This window comes from Chanos chanos, chromosome 12 (assembly GCF_902362185.1).
Source record: "Chanos chanos chromosome 12, fChaCha1.1, whole genome shotgun sequence".
Classification (NCBI taxonomy): domain Eukaryota; kingdom Metazoa; phylum Chordata; class Actinopteri; order Gonorynchiformes; family Chanidae; genus Chanos; species Chanos chanos.
Window position 1 is genome coordinate 16,185,200 of NC_044506.1, and position 8,883 is coordinate 16,194,082.

The following is an 8,883-nucleotide window of genomic DNA, read 5'->3' on the forward strand; positions in this document are numbered from 1 at the left end:
ATACACAAAAAAATGGTATGAGGTATTGTTGGGGTTTTGTTCATAATACTGTCATCACTGTTCATGTAGTTTGTATCATTGCACACACAAAAGAAAATGACATCAGCAGCAAAGTTGAAATGTCGCTTTTATCATTTTTTTTTTTAATAGTTTTTATTACTAAAAGTTCCAATAAAAATTTGTTGAAGTGTAATGGAAAGAGAAAATAGGAACTCATGATGGGAACCATAGCAGACGGCTTGGATAGACGTGGAGTTATTTTGTAAAATGGAAAGGAGCTATATGTATGTCTCATTTCCTCAAGTTTTTTTTTCTATCTTTTGGCAGTTAGCCTAACTAGCTACACAGCTCACTGACTGAAAAAAAAAAAAAAAAAAAAAAAAAAAAAATTCCACTTCCCAGAATAAGCTCGGCAACACAATTACATGCGGCATTCAAAAAAATTTGGCCTTAAAATGTACCTTTGCAGCATATGAAAGACGTTTTTTTTTTTTTTTTCTGCCAATAGCGTCCTGAAAGATTCTTGCTTTCCAGGCAAGACAAAATGTTTCTTGCAGGGGATTTGGATATGTAAAGTATATCTTAACACAACCATTCCGTAGCACATTCTTGTAACAGTTAAGTAATGTGTCTTTTTGGAGTTTTCAGGATGTTTATAGTACATCCGAGCACAACCTTTCTGGAATATTCTTGTTATGTTTTCAGGACTTTTTTTTTGGAGTTTACAGGACCTTTTTAGTGTATCCTAGTATAACCTGTAATGGACGCATTGTTTCCTAAACTTCTTTTGTATAAGTTGTTCTTGGCATTTATAATACAATGTATCAAGTCTTGCCACAACATCCCAAAAAAGATTTTGGTGGTTTCAGTCTTTTTTTTTGTGCCACTGTGGCAGTGTTACAATGCATGCCAACCATTATGGAGCATTTTAAAAACATTACAAAAACATTCAGAAAAGATTATGCTTGGACACACTGTGAACATTCCTATGTCGAGGCAACATTAATACAGCTTTTCCATAAGTTTACAAACAGTTGTTATAATGTATTTCAGCAGGAATGTTTCAGAAAGGCTTAGGTCTACTTAAAACATCTCCGCAATCCTACAGAAGAAATGTCCCAAAAACGGTTTTGCAACGCTGCACAATATAACATACTTTATGTAACAGTCATGACTGCATCACCATGAATTTTCGCACTGATGATACTTAAGGGATATGATGCTTAAATGTATAACAGGGTTTCCTCTAGATAACATGCAGCACACTCCTGTTGATTCCCACTTATTCTCACAAGAGAGGGAGGAGACATGGACTGTTACTGTTGGTCTCTGGGACAGAGTGCAGCTCATTTTTGCTTGGTCAACCCACGATGAAGTCAAGTTTGCACTGATGTATATACTGTATTTCAAAATATATATGTCAAGAACAAAAAGGTAAATGATGATGATGTACGGAAACAGTCTACCACAAATGCTGTGTTTACAAATACGTGTTTACAAGGACAAAAGGTCAAAACTGTCAAAATTAGTGAGCTTTTCCATTAAATAGCAAAATGTTATGATCGCTGATCAGCGGGTGCGTGGACTCTTCAGTTCGGAAGAGATTTAAGAATATTTGTGATGAAGAAAAGACTTGAAAGGCTTCTCCTCACTATGGAGGTGTAGAGACCACAGCAGACCATGTAGCAGCAGTTAAACTTCTAACTGCGAAATTCACACCTCTCTGCAGACCTTTCTGTTCCAAAAGTTTGCATAACTCCTCCTAGGTCACTAACCACCACCATCGCGAGTTTCGGGTCTGTGGGCAACACTGAACTCATTCCATTATGCCTCCTCAGTTCTCTCTTTCTTTTGTCCCTCTCTCTGCTTTTTTCCGCTCACTCGCTCTCTCTCTCTCTCCCTCTCTCTCTCTCTCTCTTTCTCCCTCTCTCTCTTACTGCCTCTCTCTCTGTCTCTCTCTCTCTGTGGTCGGCACATGGCTTTGCTGGAAGTGGACAGTTCTGGAAAGTACCTACATCTCTCATGATCTGTTAATTAACAGCATTAATGATTAACTGAGGTGCTATTGTCCAGGCCCAGCTGTCTGACTGTTTATCCAGCTTAGGACCCACACAGCATCTCTGACTCACAGTGAGGCTGATTCATTTATGTGTTAAAATGACAGCTGCTCCTCACATGCAGTTGAAAAGTGAAGTTCTGTCCCCCAAAACAGGACACATCCAAATAGACACGTGCTGTCCCTCATCTCTTTGTATATAGTTTATCTATTAAAATTCATTAGAGGCCAGTGAGGCAGTGAGTGTTTTAACTAAAAGCGAAGATTACACACAAACACTTCAGCATCAAAAGACCAGTGAAGTCAATGTAGTCACCGGAAGGAGTAAATTCCACAGCAATCTTTTTCAGTGGAAAAAGAGGTAATATGGTAATATGAACTAACGACATGAACTTTGAAAGATATGCAGACTTTTTTGTGACAATATTCGGTACTTTTTACATAACTGTAAAACAGTCTTTTAGAGTGTTCAGTATTTTGCAATAGGACAGCTATAAGAAGCATAGAGAAGTAAGCATTTGCTGGTATCATATTCCGAGAATAAAAACACATGCAAGCTATCAGGACTTGTTGCCTGGCAACTCATTTTGTTATTGCTTATTTCTTTGTCAACAGTTAACCTTCAATGGAAATCCTCATCTTTTAACTCACAGTTATCTCTTCTCCAGTTGCCATATTGTGAAATTCAAAGTGACTCATGTGAATCTAGGTAAATGTTATAGGCCTGGACCTTCACAGAAAAAATAATTTAAGAGTCATTTTTGCTCAGGGGACAAATTTTATTGGCCTTTTGAAGTTCCCAGCTTTGTGAATAAATTTGTTAGTCCCTGAAACTTGCTTTGTGTTCAACCAGAAACAGTTGCACAGCAGTGGTTGTTCGTGAACCTTTCCACTGTTTACGAAATGTTATCTGTCCATCAAAATTTTGAATTTTCCAGTGTAACCTGTTCACATAGGAGAGTCAGCACTAACAACTTAAATACGAATCCAGAAATTTCAAGTGGATGACTTTGGTGGAGCAGGCTAACTATTTGTTTATGAATGTGTGTGTGTGTGTGTGTGTGTGAGTGAGTGTGTGTATGCATGTGTGTGCGTGTGTGTGTAGACAAAGAAATCCCATCTGGCATGTCTTACTGAATAGTTTGGTGACGGTGCAGAGCTAATGAGCCAAAATCATTTTTGGCTCTGGTAGTCTGGCGGCTAATGCACGGGGCTGTATAGCAGGCTGCATATTTGGAGAACCGTTTCTTTAGATTACATCACCATAGTTCAGACTCGGTCTGGCCTCTCTGCTGTTTCAGCAACACACGTTTCTGTCTGCAGGGGAGGAGACCAGGAGGACAACACGTGAGGAAGGCCCAGGACTCAGAGGAACTGACTGTGTGTGTGTGTGTGTGTGTGTCTGTATGTGCGTGTGTGTGTGCATGCGTGTGTGTGTGTGTGCGTGTGCGTGCGTGTGTGTCTCAGAGAGAGAGAGAGAGAGAGAGAGAGGAAGAGAGAGAGACAGAAACAGAGGGAGACTGAAAATGTGTTTCTGAGTTAAATGTACCCCAGCTGTGCAAAAATACTTGTCTGGGAAAAATGATTTATTGCTGCTATAGCAGGACTCATCAACCCCACACCATGTTCTAGACATGACCAGTTTTACCTGATGTCTTTCAGATATTATGTCATCCAAAGGATATTGATGGTACTAACATAGACTGCAGAATGACATTGGCTGGACAGACCAACTAAACAAAATTCATTTGCCACTGCACTGACGTTCACCTTTGCACAAACGTTTGTTCCACCAGAACCAGGTTTCATCATAAAACAAACAAACAAACAATCAAACAAAGACATCTAAACAGAGACTTGTTGTTTAAAATACAGATTTAATTTCTACAGAGTGTTACGGTTGTGCTTTTTTTTACCCAGGTGAGTGGTGTTAGAGACTGGATTACGTCTATGTGGACTTGATTCCCAGTTCGCACAGGCAGCGACACTTACCTCACTTAACATTACAATACCGTACTTCATCACTCCACCTTCAAAAAGTCTGTGGTCACTCCACAGTTGTGCCCTGAGGCTTTAGTAAAATGTTACCCAACTTCAGTTCCTATAACCAACTGTTTTCACTGTGACCCAGCACAATATTCCTTATTCACCTTGCCCAGTGACCAATCCTAATATTAGACATGCGGACTAATTAAATATACATAAAATATATAAAATATAAATAGAAGTCCACAGAACCTGAGTTTAATTAAGAGAACCATGAAAGCAAAATGTCTCACTCTATTCAGTGAGTACATCTTTACATCTTCAAGTGAGTTTTTAAGATCTCTGGTTATGACTGTTTGCAAACTAATTACTAATAATGAAAACTGAACACCATAATGCAGAGACTTGGGTTTTTTTTGTTTCCAGTATATGCAAATATGTATCCGTCTAAGTGTGCAGGGAATAAACAGATTGGTTATACGTTCATGCAAACTGAGTTAGTCTGCTATTTAAAAAAAAGTCCTTGTGGAAGCTTTAAATGGAGGAGAAACTTGGAAAGCTGAGAGTAGGATTTGCCATCCCTGATTTCCTGTCATTGGCAGTCACATGCAGAGTGCGTGGGCGAGATAGCTGAGTGAAAGTGGAATGCGTTAAAGGGGTGAGGCAAAAGTGCAGGCACCACAGACACACATGCATGCATAGATACACACACACACACACACACACACACACACACACGTACACACACACGTACAGTTGCACACATCAGCCAAATACACTCCCACTTTGACTGTTCCTGCTGTGGTGAGGTGAAGAAAGCTGAGACATTTTCACTCTCAGACATACAATGAGTAACTAGACCCGGCAGCGCTGGGCCTTGTGCATTTACAGCAGTGTGCGGTCTCAACAGGGCAGAGGGTGAGACCAGCAGATCGCTACATGCAAAGGCTGCAGCAAAGGGAGTTTTTTTTCCCTGTGCTGTTGAACACACACACACACACACACACAAACAAACACACACACACACACACACACACACACACATGCACGGAAGATTGCTGTGTCCAGCATCTTGTCACAAATCTTGCTTCTCAATACAGCGGTCAAATGTTTCCCAGTGTTATAAATCATTTGCGAGATGAATGAAAGTCCACTGTCCAATCAGATGACTTGAAAGGCATACAGTCCTCCCCACCCCCTTCCTCTCTTACTTGGAAACTTTCTGGCTCCCCCACCACCCCCTTTGAGTTTACTCTCTTTATTTCTCTGTCTTTCTGTTGTCTGTAAACTCTCTACAGTTATACTTATGTGGCAAGACTGTTTTTTTGCATGTGCACTACTGTCATCACAAATGAAACACCCATTGGTGTTTCAGGCCACAAAACAAGTGTAAGAGCGCAGTGTCTCTTCCTCTTTCTTCACAGAGACAGACACACATAGACACGTTCAGAGAGAGAGAGAGAGAGAGAGAGAGAGAGAGAGAGAGAGAGAGTGAGAGTGAGTGAGAGTGAGTGAGAGTGAGTGAGAGAGAGAGAGAGAGAGTCTCATGATTTCTCTCATACTGTGTCCAAACAACTCCATGGTTACCATGGATAAGGCAATAAAGGCATCAACACCAGTGTAGTTTCAGTCTGAGGCAAAGTCCATTGCAAAAGGACAAGCCTACAAACACACAAAACCTCTTTAAAGTGACAAACGGGCCTGATAGACCAGTACTTCCATCTCGCAACTGTTTTTACGTTAATCTTTTGTTGGGAGAGAAGACACAAGAAGGGGGGGGAGATTATCTGGGGGACACACATGTTGAGAGACAGAGGCCTCAGTAGGAAAGGCAGTTGACAGACAAAGATTCCCCCCCCCCCCCCCCGCCATGCTGAAACTCAAACTGTAACGATTCTGACTGAGAGCTGTGCTGCATCGCTACCACAGAGCGTAAATGTTGCTATGTCTCATCGACCTTGATGTGGGCTCGTGATATAGGTTTTTTGTGCTAAGCGCAGGCAGCTGGAGCTCAAAGCTTTAGATAGAGCCAAAGGGTGTCTGAGTGGGGCACACAGCAGTTGAGGCTTGAACAAGAGCCAGGCAGCTGCGCAGACCCTGCCCCCCCCCCCCCTCCCCTCCTCCTCCCCCCATGAGTGGTCCCACAAAACTGGGAGGCCAGCAGTGGCTCTTACACAGCCTTCCCTTTCCTGAAAGCCTAAGTGTTGTGGTTCTCTGTTAAGTCGAGGAGACAGACAGACAGACAGACAAACAGACAGACAGACAGACTTGTGTGAACAGGCTAGTGTGTCACTTCAAACTAAAATAGGCACAGTGTTTTAAACCTAAGCCAAAGGCCCCCTCTCTCCCTCCTTTCCCCTTGTATACACTTCATTTGAATCACCTCTATTCCCTTCTTCTTTAGCAGGTCTGATGCTGATTGCCATTGATGGATGTCATTTAGTAGACGTAGTACGTATGTTCAGTGGCCGTCCTCAAACCTTGTTGTAGTGCTGATCAGAATGCCCTGTCCACGTATTAGATACATTTGCCTCTTTTTTAGGGAGTTAACTACAAAATGATCAGTTTCAGGTGTTTGCGTTGCCACTGTAAGTCTGTCTATAGACTTTATCAGTTATAGCCCATTTGAACAAATTTGATAGGTCTCGTCCAGAGGACTCAGAGAGGTGCGTCTGTCAGTAGAAGGCCTCGCATGGTTGTGCAGACTAAGTGACAAGTTGTTGCCGTGTCACGGTGGCCTCACTCCAGCCTCTCCTGGCTTGGGTTAGATCTTTCCGTCCTGCACAGTGTCAGCACTGTAGAGCTGCACATAACACAGCCAGCCAAGGAAGTGTCACAGTGTGCAGGCCAAGATGCAAGGCAGCTTTAAGACACATACACAAAGACAGCCTTACAGTTTCATGTCTGTGAGCATACACACACACGCATGCACACAACCGCACGCGCACACACACGCACACAACCGCACGCACACGCACACACACACACGCACACGCACGCACACACGCACACACACACACACACACACACACACACACAGACACATATACATGCAAACAGATGCATACACATGCAGAGAGAGAGAGAGAGAAGTGAAATGTCCATACAACTTCATAGTTTATGCCAACTTTTTGTGACATTATATCATTCTGAACCACATATGACCCCAAACATTTTAATGCTGGATTAAATACCATATGACCTAATTTAATAAGTCTGTTACAATTTTTTTTGCAGATCAGCTTGCCAGTAATTGTATTTGTGCATATACATGTCAGTCAAGATTGCCATCTAGAGGTTGAATTATACTTTAGGAGAGAAACAGCTAGAGACAAGATGGAATGTTCACAGCTAAAACAACTGGGGGTGCAGTTTCATATTTGATGAATTGAAAGTCCACTTATTTATGACAAAAATGGAGCTTGGAAGGTGGAGGGGCATTATTAATGATTAAATAATGTCTAGTTTACAACTTTAAAATGGTTTTGGAGGGTTAGGACCAAGATGAGGATTCAGAATATTTATGACAATTTCAGAATGAAAAAATTGGAAATATTTGTAGTGATGAACAGAACCCTTCTAATGTCCAACCTCTAAAACACAAATATTTGTTGACTTTTCAAGATGTTTCTGATTTGGCCATCCTAAGTGATATGAAAATCCATACTTCTCAGTTTTCAAAGGGAACAAATTCTCCCCAGTGAAATGAAGTGCCACAATTTTTTATTTGCTGAATTTTGTGCCCCACAGACTTTTTTCAGAACATTCTAAACAGTATGATAGTGCTGACAACCAGAAGACTTCCACCTCATTCTCCCATTTTTCAGTTATAACTCGACTCAGCTCAACTCTGGCCAATGAACACTCGATCACGTATGTGAAAAGGTACATGCTTCATAGATTTGACCAAAAAAAAAAAAAGAAAAGAAAGAAAAATTCTGAACCCGTTCATCTATTCAGCACGATATACTGAGTGCAGACATGATATGATTATTTATATTACATTTAGTTGTAATTCCTCTTTGAAGCCACTGGGAGACAGTGTCTTGTAATGAGAAAAACAAGAGTGCCACCCTCTTCCTCATGTTACAGCCCTTTCATGGGTAGAGCCGCACATAAATAAAGATTTATGTTCTCTTCCTGCCCTGTCCCCAGATTCACACACAAATATCTGGTTTATATAATTACATGAGTGTTTTTTTTTTAATTGGAGCTCTATGGGAAAAATATGCATAAGACCTCAGGAAAGGGATATGGCCAAAATAACAAACAAAACATACTGGCTAGTAAGGGAAAGGGGTATTCTGAACAGTTCATGCAAAGAAAAGAGATAGCAAGCAACTACCCTTACTCTGTCACTGAACAGGAGAAAACAATATCAAATAAAAAACTCCCCTATAATTCCCCCAAGCGTGATATATATATACATATATATATTAAATACCAGGCAAAAAAATCCAGGTCTTATAAAAATGAATACGCTAACCATGAGCTGGCTTACACACTATACTGATCTGTGTGACAGTGAGGCAGAGGGAGGAGCCCGGAGGTCTGGACTCTTTCATTTGAAATTTTCTCCCAGCAACCAGTCAGTCAGAACACTCCTCATATTCTGGCAACCTGGAGCGTAGGAGAAAAGCAAAAGAATAGAGTCGACGCACGCACAGAAGACAACGTCCCGGGAATGTAACACTCAATATGTCATCTCTGCTGTCCACTCTGGTTGAATCTGCGCTACACAATCGTACAGAAGGCACGTCATCAAAATACACAGATGTTGGTCTGAGATCTATGATTCCTCCGAGTTGCGCTTTTGGGGTTCACTGGTATAGGAGAGATAA